The sequence below is a fragment of the Rhyacophila brunnea genome, unplaced genomic scaffold (genome assembly GCF_057557595.1).
Source record: "Rhyacophila brunnea isolate RB1 unplaced genomic scaffold, BYU_Rbru_1.0 scaffold_19, whole genome shotgun sequence".
In the NCBI taxonomy this organism is placed as follows: domain Eukaryota; kingdom Metazoa; phylum Arthropoda; class Insecta; order Trichoptera; family Rhyacophilidae; genus Rhyacophila; species Rhyacophila brunnea.
The window spans coordinates 34,859,619-34,877,215 of NW_028232848.1; the positions used below are offsets into that span (position 1 = coordinate 34,859,619).

General features: G+C 34.2%; 1 protein-coding gene across 1 annotated transcript in view; it reads right to left on the bottom strand.

The window, feature by feature from the left end:
- LOC147072941 (protein groucho-like) overlaps positions 1-17,597 on the bottom strand; it is a 346,899-nt gene that overhangs the window by 289,793 nt on the left and 39,509 nt on the right. The window lies entirely within an intron of this gene.

The window sequence follows — 17,597 nt, forward strand, 5'->3', positions numbered from 1 at the left end:
GACTTTTATCACAGCTTCCGTTCATAAAAATGTAGGCGTAAAAAAGTCAAGAAAGGTCATCAGGCGAGACTGAGGGACCTACTCAAATATTTGTTTTAATCTTAAAGTTGTAAAGTGCAAATATTTGAAGGGGGAGACCTTGTTTGGACTTGAATAAGAATACATAACTTCGGGAAGTAGGTACTGATATCCCCTCGGCCAAGGTTCCCTATGCGTGCACATTTATATTTAAAAAAAAAACTGTCCCTAACTTTTCCAACCTCCACACGCAGAATTTTTGTAGTGTGCGATGCCAGATTTTGGACTAAATACACGTAACACTTTTGCACTTTCTTCACACAAAAAAATTACATGACAAATGTCGTGGTTTAAATAAATGTAAAAACACCCCTTTCACTGCAAACATTTTGATATTGTGTAAATGAGGGAAACATTCAATGTTGCAAATCTCTCTTCAATGCAATTGTGTATAATAATTTGACGAGTTCATTTATTCAAGCAGAATTGTGAATATTCGCACACATAATATATTTTTGTACAAGATTTACTACTCAGGTAATGTTATACGATAATAATAAATGATAATTAATAATGTAGCAGACAAGGAGAGAATTGTTAATTAGCCACACACGCCAATAATTATTACCATTATCAGCCAAGTTCGATCTACTGCTGGAACAAGACCTACCTTAGATTTTTTTAAATTTAAATTATTACTGAGTGCAAGTACGTTATAACTAAAATTTAAAGAGCTCCTGACGCAGGAAATAGGGGTAATTGAAACATTACTTTAAAACACAAAAACTAATAAGTACACAAGAATTAAAGCAATTATTGTTTTAAGCATGTCGAGGTGTAAAAACTACTAGTTAATTTCGTCGTAATTAGATAAGACGCACATGGCTCAATTGGTAAAGCCCATTTTTCGTAATTGGTCAATAAAACAGTGTTACATTGTCAAATCTAGTACCTAAATTATTCGTTGAATGAAAAAATAGTTTATTACTTACAGTAATAATAAAAAATGTGTTAGTACTTAAATGGTAGATAGGTAGATACTAAATATTGTTTGACTGTATCAATAATTGTATAGTGTAAATATTATGTTCCAGCAATTGGTCTGCGCATATATTATGTTCTAAATTCAATTTACCTAATTTTATAATAAATAGGTACTTTGTGCTTCCACTGTATTACATACTTACTATAACTATTATATATGTGATACTATTGATAGTAGATTAATGAGCGAATGTTAACTTAAAAGGTTCTGCCCTGGAGTTGACGATCGTGTGAACACGGTGGACATCGCATATATTCAATACAATATAATATGTCCACTTAGCAAAATACCATTTGCATTTTGCAGAGTACAAAAAAAACAGATTAAATAAAATAACACAGGGGCCGGCCATCCGTTATTTTCCTCGCTAATCCGCTGGAATGGCTGAAATCCCAGGAAATTGTTATATAAATTCACAGAGCCAATTTATTTGTAACGTCCCATAGACAGAAAAAACAACCCTCGGGGGTGGCAAATGAAAATATACGGGCTTTTAAATTTGACAGCGGATGGGGTGAGCGGGGCCGCCCTCCCCTACGCCGTCAATGATAGAGGTGGGAAACCTTTTATTGACGTGTTTATTGGAGGAGCGAAGATAACGGTTATTGTAATGGTCCGAACCAAATCGATACACGATTTAAAGTAGGTACTTTTGTTACTTAGTTAAGGGGACTGGTATTTATTTATATTTTTATAAAAATGCACGTTTTAACGGAAGAAATCTTTTAGTTGCCCACTTATAGGAATGAGTATTTTATAAATTTAATTCTGATCATTAATATTGTAATAAGTATTTTTCAGCGTATGCCGCTACCTAGCTGTTGTAGGTACTATGTATAAAATAAATTTGCATAATAATGTGAATGTTGGAGTTCCGGTACAAGTCGAAGATATAATTAATAAACATCCATTCTTCAGAAATGCAAGTTTTAAAGACATTTAAGAAAATTTATGGAATTTACTAAATGGATGTAGTTGGGAATAGCTGTCAACATAAATAACTGAGATAATATCGTAGAAATACCAAAAAAAAACTTTGTTTCAAACCATTATAATGGAATATTAATTCTATCGACGGAAGGTACTTGATGGAATTTGAATTTAAATTCTAATGCATTTAAGTTTTGTACTATTTCATTTGTGGTGGAGTTGTACCTACTTAACACGTAAACGCCAGTTAAATTAATATATGAAATTGTGTTGAAATGCTTGTGGTTTTCGACGAATAGTGTGAAGCTTGCTACGAACACATTTACAAACGTACAAATAATTATAATATAAATAAGTTACAGCTACAAACTCCTGTTACAGCTACACTTAAGCACTGTCTAATAGAGAAAGCTTATTTCAACGCCGTTGGGTAGGATTTAATACCTATCTATTATACAATCAGCGCATCTATTCTATATACAAGGCCGCTATCGGCGGCTATCGAGGGTAGTTATTCATATTTTGGTATTGAAGTATTATAATTTTTACAATAAGTTAATTGTAATTGTTACAATAAGTGCTATGTTTTAACAGTCCCTCTTTTAGCTGTGCTAACTTTTAGAGCGAGATAGACAGTTATGACTGTTTAAACGGCTAAATTTTTTTAACAATTATAATACCGCAATACAAACATATGATAAACTACCCTCGATAACCGCCGATAGCGGCTTTGTATATAGAATTATTGCGCTAACGGCTAAGTGATATTACTTAATAATAAATATATCAACAAAACCAAATACCGTTGATTTCGTCACAATTAATGCCTAATAGATATAGATGTAGTGGATACTTTATAAACGTATCAATATAATATTCAATACAAAAGGTTCCCAGCATCTAATATTCTCTCGCGCAAAAGTTTGAGCGAGAAGAAAACTGTTAGCAATTCAATGAAAATACTAATTAAGCAAATGCCTAATCGACTCGGTGAGCAAGCAACGCATTGTTGGCTCAACGCACCAGTAAAGCGTGAAATTTTACATCAAAATAATGTTACATGTACCTACTGCGATATCTGTAACTATTTACACAAAAAAATGAATTAAACATATATATATATTATGTATTACAATGTGTACCTCAGAAGCGAAGGGTGGAGTTAGGCTGTTGGCAACACGTCATAGTGCCACTTTTCATAACGGACCATTAGTCATATTCAAGAACACAGAATTAATGGAAACTGAAATACTTAACGGGTGTGGAGTAACATGCAACCGATCTCGAGTGTGGAAGAATATGAGATAAACTTAAACACGTGTTAAGAATGCGTTTGTCCTTCATTCTGACAACTACTCCCGGTTTATGCACTGACGCTCATTCAAAATTGGTGTATTTGAAGGTACACACAATATTGCACGTCCATGTGTGGTTGATTTTCGTAGGACACTCACACATTCAAAACCCTGCGTCAAAATGTAGCGTTCTGGGGCACAGCCTATAGAAATTCCATTTATTAATCTATTCTGTGGTCATAGGTATGGCTCTGCTAGTCAGTGCAGTTGGCATAAATTAAAAGATGCCTCGTTTTCAATCATTGTAAGCATATCAATAGCGAAGGGTGGAGTTAAGCTGTTAAGTTCCGCCATAAATAGTGCAAATTAAACTTTGTTAATCATACGTATTTGTTTTTAACTAAGACTACAATTTACAGATGGTATAGGATAGTTTTTAAAAATCAATTAAGTAAACCCTGCCTAAACCAAACCATAATAGTTATGGCATATTTTGGGTGATACGACACAATTGTGCACACTTTTTCATTCATACTTATTTGTTTTCGTTGGATTAAGAATACATATTACACATATTGTTGGTTCATTTTTTTTTAAATCATTAACCCGTGCCTAAACCAAACTAAAACAGATACAAAATATTATTATATCTATAAAATATTCAAAGTGATTTAATTGCATGATTTTAGGTATTTTGTAGATAGATGAGTATTTATTGATTCTTATCTATTATGGCTTGGTTTTAGCAGGGTTCAATTGAATTAAAAAACAAAAACTAACCAACACCATCTGAAAATAATTGTAGTATTATTTCAATGAAAACAAATATGTATGACAGATAAAGTAAATTTAAAGTGCACTATTTATGGCGGATCTTTACAGTCTACCTCCACCCTTCGCCACCGGTGTACCTAATCATAAATGTATTTATAAAGGTATCTTTGGTATACCTACATTGATTGAATTGATTTCCGATTCAGATTCTCCAACTTTTTGATCATAATAGTCCGAATGGCTATTTTACAAATTTTTGCAGATGCATAAATAATACAAACACACATCTTAATTTATTATAATACATTAAATTTAAGAAAACTCCTAGTTATAGGACTACTAGCTGTCAGTTCTGGTGTAATCCCCTAAAAGTAGTCATTTTTGTGGATGGTTACTAGATACGTAGGTGATGTATGACGGCATTCGTCGTTACAACAACTAGAAACCGAATATACGAAAATATATTACAAAAAAAACATGTCCAAAAACCATAGCAACGCATTAAAAACATAATATTTCGATGCTTACATTGTAAAATATGTAAGTATGTTACTACAAGCGGTGCACAATCAAGCCCGGGGGTAAAAGCAACAAAAAGCAACAAAAAAGGGCACGGGCAACCCCAGTATACAAATCAGTGTCCCAAAAGTGTCAACGCACACCATCGCGCGCCGCCCTCGCCCCGGCCAATTTGGGTTTCTCATCGGGGCCGACGATTTTTTCGGTCCATTTTAATCCATTTAAAGCCCCGCCGGTCGCGAAATTTATCGTGGCCTTTGGGCACCCTATTTTTTTTTTGTTTGTTGTGAGGAGCGAGCATTATTTGCAGGGTACATAATGGCATACGCAATTTGGCTCGCACTTGGACTGCTGAATTTTGCGCCTTATTAATGATACATGCAGGCGCGTACATAAGGGGGTGGTGGAGTTTTCGAGTCAGTCCCCCCCCACGTCCTTATTTGGCCATATCCGCCCCTTAATTGGAACATATGGACACCACGCGGCGCCTCCAAGAATCCCTGACGCTCACCAGTCTTCTTGCTTCGTTCCAGTTCAAACCAGCATCCCGTAGCTCCGCCGTATACACTCTGTAGATAGTATTTAGCGGCCTTCCAGGACACCGGAATCCGGTCGGCTTGAAGAACAGGCAAGCCAGGTCCATCGTCGCCTCTTCACTCTCAGCGTGATGAGAATCTGTTTTGTGCGTTCTCTTATCTCCTCGTTGCTCCTAAAGTCATACCGCCCGCACACCCAGTATCTGTCGCAAACATCTGTTTTCGAAGCTCAGTATACGGTTGCTCTGAGCCTTTGTAAGGTTCCATGATTCGCTACCGTAAAGCAGCACGGTCAGAATGCAAGCATCGAATAGGCGGCATTTGGTTTTGGCACCGCCAGAAACGGAAAAAATCACAAATAATTTAGTCGCGCTTCTTCTTCGTCGTCAGAACCTCATGATTTGACGGGGCACTCAGAAATAATGAGAACTGAAATACCTAACGGGTAAGGAGAAGCAGGTAACCGATCTCGAGTAAGGATGAATACGGGATAAATTTAAACACATGTCAAGAATACGTCACTCATCGAATATTGACAATTTATTGCTCTCGTTTTATGCATTGACGCTCATTTAATATTGGTGTATTACACACACTATGGCACGTCTATAATGCGTGGTTCATTTTCGTAAGACACTCACACATTCAAAACGTTTTATTCTAGCAGTGTGCGAAGGTCCATAAGATAACGTGTGGTTTGTGAATAACAATGACGTCACATCTACGTATTCCACACGTTGCAAACGGACGAGTTTAGATGTGACAACCGGCTAAGTGATGGTGGAAAATGAGACGCGTATTTGAGAAGAATCTTTGGGAATGATTCATTGAAGAAAATGGTATTGATCGAAAAGATCGTAAATAGAATACCGTAGGAGCTACCAGCTAGGCGGAGAACCCCTACGTAACATGAGGGCAAGAGAATGCCTGGACGGCTGAGACCGAGTGACTGGACTACACCATAATGGATTTGAAGACGTTCGGGACAAGAAGGAAGTTACTGGGAAAGGTTTTCAAATCACTCATCTAGACATTCGTGCTAGTATTGAGAAGATTCTACTAACTTTTATATATCTTTTTGAGTATTTGGCTGATAAAACAAAATAAATAATAACCTACAAAGATAACTCCCTAACAAAAATCAACCAGACATCCAACAGAAAACATAATCTTTTTATAACGCACAAAATCCGCCCTTGTGTACTTTACCGGGGGGAGATAGGTGGGCCGGGAAGCGATTATTTATTTAAGCGGCCGCCCTTGTTTGCGATGGGGTTGCCATACATTTTATTAAAAAACGAAAACATCCAACACAGCAATATTTTGATCTAAACACGCGGAATCTGTATTGCCGGATTACGAATTCGATTTTTATCAGATTAAAAGGGTTGATTTATTTTCAATACACGTGTTCTTTTCGAATTATACAGGGATGAAGCGTCTGAATAAATTACGAAGGGTGGGTATGCTAATTTCAACAATGTGATTTCTTCCATATTGTTAAGTACTTATTCGTTTTTTTTTTACACACGTTGGACACAACTTGTGAACAATTAAAGAGCTACTTCATACAAATGTCATTAATAAATATATACGAATAATGAATGCGATTGTTAAGGCTATACGTCAGTTGAGGCATGGTCTAAAAAGATCGTGACTAGGCGATGCGCGGATTGTGCAAATGACGCGAGCCGAACGAAATACAATTTGTCATAAAAATTCAACATGCGTCCATTTAATGCTCTATTAGTAACAATAATAATATATTCATTGACATGTTTTCTTTTTCAAGTAAATGGGTAACGTTTTTTAGTCATCTTTACACGATTTAAGAATTAATACCCCCGTCGCCACCACGAAACAAATTGACGTGTTCACAGCTCGACTTTCGCTCTCCGAAATTTCGTCGCACCTATAGTTGAAAATTATTTTCCGTTTCACTCTTAAGACGAATTTGATAGAACAAAGTGCTGCTCGTTACTTGGAGTATTCATATTCTTCTTCTTCTTTTGGTACAGTCTTCTACGATAATTGGCGACCAGCTTGCAGAAGGTACACCTCCTAATCCTAGGACAGTCGTATCATTGGAACGCTAACGCATTGGACATAGAGCGATTTACGGAGCCAAGAAATATTCATTTCCACATACTCTTCTGCTGCCCTCTCTACACTCACCTGCATTATGAATTGGAGTAAATTATACGTCACATTGCAGAAAATATGGCCGGGAATAGGTATATATACTACATATTATATATTACAACATTGAATGTTATAATATACATAAGCAAATGTTGGCATTGTTTTGGTTTGTTTGGATATAGCCGTCCTCTTGGGTAACTATTTTCATTTTGACATTCAGTACTTCTAGACTACATACGACTTAAGAATGTAGCAAGCAAACTTTATTGACTATACATATTTTTTTCGCATTATTATATTAAACATGTTGCTATGACAATGGGCTATGTTAGTTTACGGTAAATGGCAGAAACCTCGACATAATTTCGATTCGAGGGGCTGGTAATTGATAATTTAGTACTTCATTTATGACTGAATCCGACTGAATATATTTATTTATTATATTATAGCACGTCATATCATGAATTATACACGGCTAAAAAATGTTTTTTTTTTTTAATTTATTGAAAGAGGTTCAGGATTACAACACACTCTTTCGCCCTTGAAAAAATGACATGAGCAGTTACATCTTGAATTGGTCTCTTGCTAGCATGACCCAAAAAAAACTGACAAATTATCAGTTATAATAATTAAAAAGCGCTTGGGTCAACGTTTCCGGTGACGAGCAGCGCATCTTGCTAAAAAGGCATGAATAACAAACAAAAATCAAACTGGCTCTACTTTGGTAAATCAGCACTGCAATAATACACCGGTTTACATATTGTGTTACCGATATTTATTATTACGATGGTAACAGTAGCTTCACATTAGAATTAGAATACTTCCACCTAATGTGACATAACCATCGCATTCCGGGTGTTAAGCTTTACTGTTTGAGCTAGTACATGTGCAGTGATTCGTGACACTTTGGAAGCTACTAGACTAAGTGTGACATGCGCCTTTTGTGATTATTCATTTAAATATCCGGTTATAGGTATATATAATAATGGCGGTTCGATTGTCCCAACAATGATGAACGTTGCCTGCACTATCGCAGATAGGTAGTTAGTTATAGATACACTTGCATTAATATGTGAATGTATTCTTATTTTATTTCCGTTTAATTCGTTTACCTTCGTTCAACAGGCAGTCTTCGCAAATGGTATGAGTTATACCATATTCACTCTAATAAAAGTAAATACCTAACCTCCCATCTTTAAATGTTTTTTCCTAATAATAATTAATAATAGAGTAATAATAATAGTTAAAAACAAAAAATATATTCTACACGTCATAGTGTTTTCATGAAAACTGTATACTTAAATATTGTTATTTAAATGCCATGTTGTGAATGTCTTTAATGTACACAATACGTTTTAAATGCATATATCAATATCTATTGTCTACTGAAGCCCTGATAGTTTCTTCGCTCACGCTATTTTACTCGAAAACGTATGTCTTTTTGTTTTTATCGTCGACTAGAACGCTATCCACCCCACCCGAGTCTCGTGTCTGCAGACAGGGTTGACAGCCACCCTCGCTTAAGGCTGCGAGGGGCGACCGCGAGAGCCTCCACGTGTCTGCTACTTCCGGTCACGTGCGCGGCCGCCGTAGCTCTTTGATAAGACCCGCAAAGGGTGGGGGCGCTGCGCTATCGCACTCATCGAGATATTATTTGAATGCGTTTGTTCAGTGCCTAATGAAATAATGACAGGTGTTATTTATAGTGCTATAAATAATATTTTATTTATTTACCAACTTATAAAACTGCGCAAATGGTTATCTATTTACAAGAAGAGCAAATACAATGTTTTGAAATCGCCTGTGCAATCAAAACTTAATGGACATTATAATAAAATAAGAACCATTTATATTAAAAGACTACAAATGACAATTTACAAAATAATCAGGAGCCGTTTTCACATCACATAAGTAGTAATTACAAAAGTATGAAACTACACAATTAACTTATGTCATACATACACATTTTCCTATACATAGTTTTTATATTTTTATGTACAATGTGCATACGCCCTTTATCAACAATGTATAGATACTGCCAAAAATTGTGAAGTCTTGAAATAATGTTATGGAGTAATAATTGCTATTTGAACTTTAACATGCCCTATAAAATCAGGCATAATGCTAATTTATTTGTGCTTTGTGTGCATGTTCTATATATCGGATGACCTTTGATTTTTTTCTAGCATACATATTTATACTTATATATACCTACTTACACATAATCCGATGTTAACTCTAAACATCTAAATTAAAGACTTACCCACTTTTGGCAGCAAACAATAATTATAAGTTTATTAAATATTTAAGCTGTTTACTGTATCAGTTGACGATGTCTCATTGAAGCAGACGAAACCGGTCCTGATAATAAATTACTAAACTAAATATTTTTGTTGAGATTTTTTTTCTATGAGTAAAGAGCATACGAGTGAAACGGCAAATAATTTTCAACAATAGGTGGGACGAAATTTCACACTCGTTACCAATCGGAGACCGGTAGTCGAGATGTGAGCAGGTCAATTTGTTTTGTGATGGCGTCGGCGGAATATATTCTTATATCGTGTAAAGATGACAAAAAAACGTTACGCATGTACTTAAGTACTCAAAACAGAAAACATTTCAATGAATATATTATTATTACTAATATAACAATAAACATGACGTCATTAAATGGACGCATGTTTAATTTTTATGGAAAATTATGTTTTGTTCGTCACGCGTCGTTTGTACAATCTGCACGTCGCGTAGTCACGATCTTTTTAGACCATGCCACAGCTGAAGTATAGCCTAAATAATTATTTAGCTTAATTTTAGTCGTATATTGTTATCACGTCAGTAAACTTCATTCACACCAGTGTCAGCACTAGACCAAATTATCAAATGCCGGTTTAAAATTCATTAATTACTTTTAATTAAGCCCGACGCAGACGACCATATCAATTACGCAAACTTATCATTAAGAAACAAAAGAAAGCTAGTCGCAGACGGAACAAGAACGGAAAAAAGTTACACAGCTTGTGAGATAAAGGGGTCACTAATTATCGTAATTACTGCGCCGTCTGAAACATTACACACACAAAATAGTAACCACATTGGCGTGCACAACTTAGTTTACTGATAGGATTTACAGTCGTACGTATTCGGTTGTCTCCATAGCACAGGACACAGTTGATTGAAATGGAATTTCTTTCGTATCCGTATGAGCCAGTGGCGAAGGGTGGAGGTAGGCTGTCGAGATCCGCCATAAATAGTGCACATTAAACTTTGTCAGTCATGCGTATTTGTTTTCATTGAAATAAGACTAAAATTTACAAATGTTATTGGTTAATTTTTGAAATTCAATTAAACATAACTGTGTATATTTTATAGATAGAATAATATTTTTTATCTATTAAAGTTTGGTTAGGCAGGGCTTAATGAATTTAAAAAAATTAACCAACAATATGGGAAATCTGTATTCTTAATCCAACGAAAACAAATAAGTATGAATGAAAGAGTGTGAACAATTTTGTTGTATCGCCCATAACATACCAAAACTATTGTGGTTTGGTTGAGACAAGATTTAATTGATTTTTAAAAACTAACTAACACCATCTGTAAATTGTAGTCAGTTTAATTTGTTATTTCCAATGGTTACTCATTTATATGCATTAAAGTTTGTCACGTAAACGAAATGCGCCATCAATATTGGTAATATTTAATAAAATTCTATCATTGTCATAATAAAGCAAATCTCGCTTCAAATTATTGGTCTATCTATGGCGACTGGCTTAATATTTTATATTTATTAATCTGTTCTGTGCGTATGGCATATCAATTTGTGGATTGAGTGTGTCAGTTGTTCACAAGTGTTGTTTATTTTTTTTTAATTTAAATAACTGTCAATTCTTGTTGTAAGGACATTGTATTAAATTGAATAAAACACAACATGTAGTGGGTACTGGGTACTTATGCCACATAATATAATAATACTTAGGACCTCTTTCGTTCGCTTCAATGGGACATTGTCAACTGACACAACATTATGATGGTCTAACATTTGACACCTCATATCTGACATTCAATAGTTTTGACAGGGGGACTTAAAATCTTATACAAAACTATGAAATTAAATTAAATAAAAACAAAAATACGCCTAGTGCAAAAATAATTTAGTTTATTTTTTAAAGTAACTGTATTTTTGTTTTTCTTTAACTTGATTATCTGATTTTTTATAACATTTCAATACCCCCTATCGATTAAATGTTAGATACGAGGTGTCAATGTTAGAAAAACGATTACAGCTAAGTATTTATAATAATAAATTAAGAAACAAAATTTTCTATTGAAAGTGTAGCTCTGAATCCATTCCGTGCTGAAGATTTATAATAAATGACTCTAAATTCTAGGAGAAATCATGCTGTGCATGGTCATCTCAAGAACTTCTGCTAGAACTAGTGCAGAACTACTTCCGCTCTATAAGTTTTCATTGATCTAAACCTTTGACATCTTCCACGCTTCCGGAAAGATACCAGCATCTATTAGTAATAATAGAATGTGCTGTCTCCAAGTACACTCTATTCAATTCAAACATTCTGTTACAGGTTTAGATTAAAAGTTGTGTAGTTAAATACGAAAGCACATCGCCCCATCACTATTTTCTTCAACACTGTAGTTAGATCTAAAATCACAATAACGTTTTAAAGTTTAAGTAAAACTTAGCTGTCTAGTTATATTACTACCATAACCACAGTGTCAAGATAAGGGGAGAATAATTAATTAATAATAGACTCACCCCCACAACTCAACACGCCACTGCGCCCAAAAAGATAAAGACAGTATAAATATTCAAGGAAAAGCCGCGAAGTGTACCTAGGTACTTAGTGTGATATCTCAGACCAAATCTAATGCAGACACTTACAACATTTTCGGTTTGCGGTATCATGTTCTGCTATGGGAACTCTTTTTTTTATCATTTTAGTTGGTTTTGTATTACATTCATTAAATACTCATAAGCAGTATGATATATTAGTTAAGAATGAGCACGCATAATGAAACTGCAATCAGCAAGATCTTTCGAGAAAAAAGTCATTAAAAAGATATCAACGGATGATTATATTATAACTAGGAGGAATGGTGTTGAAGAAATGATTGAATTTACCGTCATTATAATGATTATATTTATCCACTCAATAGTTAATTGAAACATTGCTGGATATCTTATTTAATTGCGTATGAAAGTGGTGGGATGCTATAAAATTAGGGCTGACATGCATCAAACGTATTCATCGCAAATGGTGGGAGTTGGCATGTCATACGTTGGATAGGGGTGGCACATTATAATATAGGACAGATGATACGTTCGCTGCATTGGAAAGTATTGACATTTCAGTTTAAAAAAAAATCTGGTACAAGTCTGTTTACTGGAAGCCAGGCGGGAACAGCGGCCATTTTCATAGCCGAGTTCAGCAAAATTCATGAATTCAAGAATGATAAACCTAAGCTGACCTACAAATAATCCAGTATATCGACTATTTTCAAAATTTGTTTGCCGCTGGCTTCCACTAAACAGACAAGAATCAAAAATATAAACATACAAAATATAGATACCGATTGTTTTATTGTAATTGCTGTATATCGCACGGGGAACAATTCCATAGGGGTGTCTCCAAACCTGTCGATGCCAAAGACCTCCACGTACCTAAAACCATCGCTGTTTAAGAGTAGGTTTCGTGGAAATTCTCATTAGATGGTCGATTATAGGTTAGTGGGTACCAGTACGTACTAACACCAAACTAAATTAATAATTATTGTCACCTTTTCACTGCCAGCCAATTTTTACTATGTGGACACGTCTTGTAAGCCAGTTATTTTTGGAATAAAATAAATCCCTTACAAATATGAAATAGGAACATAAAGACAAATATTTGTGAAAACTTACTAAATCAACATGTTTCTCGAGTTTATCGTGAATATTTTCACACTAAAATGATAAATATTGTTTAGAAAATATACACCAACCGTTTATTCAGAAGTTATGACGTTTATAAGAACGCACACGTTAACTCGCTCATGGCCTGACGCGACATACATGCTTTGACGAATTAACTCGGCTCTGGCAGTGAGTGATCATGTTAAATTAATACGAGTCTTGATAATGGTGTTACAACAGAAGAGTTAAGAGAGTTACCTATAGAATTTAATATAATTTATGTAGGAATCCGGTATGTGGATGTAGAAGTCGAGATTTGGTGGATGCTCCGATGGGTGGAGGAGCAAGTTTTATTTGCAGCGTCAACAGTTAAATAATTATGATAGGTACTATTCCGAGGTCCGAATCTCGGTAGAATGAGATGTTTTACAGAGCGATACAGACTTAGATAAGTACTAACAGACCGTGAACTTATATTCAAGTGACATGTCCAATGAATAATTATGATCCGCTATTTATTGACGTACTCACAATCAAAATATTATCTTGAAAAGAATACATATTTAGGAAATAATTATTATAATCGAGTCAACTAATATATGGAGTTTGCGTCATCGGATATGGATGGTAGCTGACTATGTGGAAAAATGGATATCGCGGAAATAATAATTGCAGTAAGCTATTTACTGAGTTTGTCATAATTGGATACTACGGGAAATGGATGTTAAAAAATTGTAATTGCGGTAACGTATTTAATATCGCCGATCAATATGCTGACACGGATTGAGTAAGTTGTTTACCCCCATAAATATTTATTATCATTTTGGAAATGCTGATTCAATTAACGATTACAGCGGGTCTATTCTATACAAAAGGCTGCTTTCGTCCGCTAAAACCGCTAACTAGGGTATGTTTGTATCAAATTATTAACACGTATTGTAACAATTAATTGTTGCAATAAATGATATATTTTAACGCCTGTGCTAAAATTTAGAGCATGAGCGATAGAGAGAGAGCGAGAGAGAGACAGTTTCAACTGATTAACTGATTACAATACAATTACAATTATAATATTTCAATATAAAATGTATGTAACAAATACTAGCACATTATCACGTTAGCACGTTAGCGGTCGATAGTCGCCTTTTGTATAGAATAGACACGCAGGACCTAAGACTAAAACCACTGGTGGGATGCTCAACTGAGACTTATCGCATGCCCAAGTGGTTATATTTTCGGTTCCATGACAAAACAGAACACGATCAAACAGAACATGACAAAAGAGAACAACGATAAATATAACTATGACTTTTCAGGAAAAATATAAATTTTATATTGAAATTGTCCTATCTCTGTTATATTGATAGATTTTTAATAGCACAGATTTTCAATACGCCATAATAAATCAAATTATATACCTAATTTCTGCATTCCTAATCGCTAGAAAGCCTCAAATAAACGGGACTTTGCCGGCAAGCTTAGGATATCTCATCTTAATCAATATATAATATGTTCAAAATGATTGGAATGACCTAACCTAACCTAACCTAAATAGATTCCACAAAAATTAATGTTTCATTTTTCCCCTGGCTGTTTTGTCATGTTCTATTTTGTCTTGTTCCGTTTTGTCCGGTCACCTATATTTTCATACAGTCTCAGAAATTAATTCTCGACACGTCATTCTCTATCAAGCAACTGGTTAAGTGTTCGCTGCAGAGAGGTAATAAGTAATCACCAATCACGTCGCATTGCTTGAAACAAAACCATTAGGAACTTGTTTAATGTGAGAACAGGTCGCGAGCTCTAATGCATATTTAATATGGAGAATCCCGATGGAAAACTTGCTTCGGGTTATAAAATCAATCAACCGAATAACACAGCTATTAAATTTAATACAATATACGACTAGATAAAATTACTAAACTGGTAATTAGTGATGCCCGGTCGTTGCACAAGAACTGGTTCTACAATTTATTATTTTCAATTATTTATAGATTAGGTAAATTGTTATTACATCACAAACACATAGTATGGCAGACTGCGTGGCACTGTACAAATGCAATCCATATTAAAAGCCAGAAAAACCAGACTAGGCTGTCACATTCGTGTACAGACCTACAAACTCACCTAAAGAATGGATAGGGGAGCCACTGTCGAAAACTACCCAATCAAGACTCGCATCTTGACAGAATCTGATGTTTTCAAATTGGCGTCCATATGGTACTTAGTCCGTAGTTCCATTTTCGACCGTTATTTAGATAAGTTTGTAGGTCTGTACTCTGTTCCTACTGTAGAGCAGTGGCGAGGGGTGGAAGTAGACTGTTAAGATCCTATTGGAACTAAGACTACAATTTTATTTACAGATGGAGTTGGTTAATTTAAAAAAATCAATTAAACCCAACCTAATCCTACCCATGATAGTTTTAGTATGCTTTGTGGGATCCGACAAAATTGTGTACACTTTTTCATTCATACTTATTTGTTTTCGTTGAATTAAGAATACAATAATTACAAGATAAAAAGAACTTTTTATATACGTTTTTAAATTTTCTATTGAATGATATAAACTTGACTTGACTAACTTAAACGATCAAAAAAAATTGTACTTGATAGAAATAATACTGAAATGTCATTTTGACGTGTCATATTGATTTCCATAGTAACGCACGTATATATTAATAATTTAGTTGCTACGACCCCAGACCCCTAGCAACCAATAATGGTGTCGAAATAACTTTTTATACAAAATAGAATTAACTGAAAATGAATTCTACTTAAAGATGGCTAAAAGTATTTTTAAAAAATGCATTGGCATCGTTCTGATATATTCTAAAAGTTTCAAATGTCTAGCTAGTCTCAAAGTTTTTTTTTTCTTAAAAATCGATTGCGTACCGGACAAATAAGAATACGAGGTAAGAAAAACGTTGTAAAAATATTATTATATATATAAAATATCCAAAAATATGTATGATTTAATGTCATAATTATAAACATTTTATAGATAGATGAGTATTTTTTGCTTATTATCCATTATGGTTTGGTTTCGCAGTTTTTAATTGAATTTTGAAAACTAGTTAACAACCTCTGTAAATTGTAGTTTAGTTCAATGAAATTAAATACATATAACTGACAAAGTTTAGTATGCACTATTTATATTGGATCTTAACAGCCTATCTCCAACCTTCGTCACTGATGTAGAGAATATAAATTATAGGTACCTAATGTATAAACATATTTAATATTACATTTGTTGGTAAAAAATATATATAGACACTTACTCTACCAAACTATGCAAGATAACAATTATTTTGTATTTCACTGTTTTTTTTATTCACCGAAGTCTTCCGGGTAGCACACGATAGAATTAGGGATTGCAATACCGGTATTTTAAAACCGGCATTCCAGTATTTACCGATATCGAAATACATACTGATTTTAAATAATATCCAAAATTCCGGTATTTTACTGCCTATTAAATTGGGTGCAAAAGGTTTGTTCTGCCAATACTCAAATAGTTCTAGTGCAGAAGCTACTCTGCACTTTGCAATTCAGAAAGATGTTTTCTAGTGGTTATAATATTATATTTTCTCAGAAGTGTTTACAAAATTAGGTATGTTCTAAAAGATTTTATTTAGTTATTTTGTATTAGATTTTATAATGGTTCTTTAAGCGTCTGTAGTGATGTAGGTAGTTCGCAACGTACCTATATACATAGAGCGGAATGCACAATCTAAGATTTCGATCCTAAGGATAAGTCGCCGAAAAGCATGACTTAACTATAGACAATCCTGAGTATAGAGTTAAGGAATGCTTAACCATAGACTACTTTTGTTATGAACACGCCCCCTTCTGTATTACCATTTACCACTGACAGCTGCTGTCAAAATACATTCGCATGTCTATAAAACAGTCCATACACTCAAATGCATTTAACAATGTATCTCAATATGGATATTGATAGTGTTAATTCGTTTGGCATGTACTCGCAGAATTTTATTTTACTTTTATACGCCAGCCCGCAGAAATACAAAATGCCAGGTGAAGAATGACACTTGACGCTAGTGTTACCATGTTAAAAAAATATCTTATGGTGCCTGTGGAATCACGTATAATGACTTATAACGGAAACATAAGAGTATTATAATTAAATATTAATATGTATTTATAGTTATTGCATTTATAAAATGCAGTTGTCATATTTTTGTCATCGATTAACAATTATAAAATAATTTACCTAAACTATAGGAAAGAGAATTTTTAAATATGGTATTATTTTCAATAGAAATGATCTTAACAAAGGACAATGTTTCTGCATAGTGTTTTCTGCTAAGGAAATTTTAGTTATTATGACAAATGTTTCTGCATTCCGCTCATAATCTTTTATTAACTCTAAATACCTTAATTATAGACTTAACAACTTTTGGCAG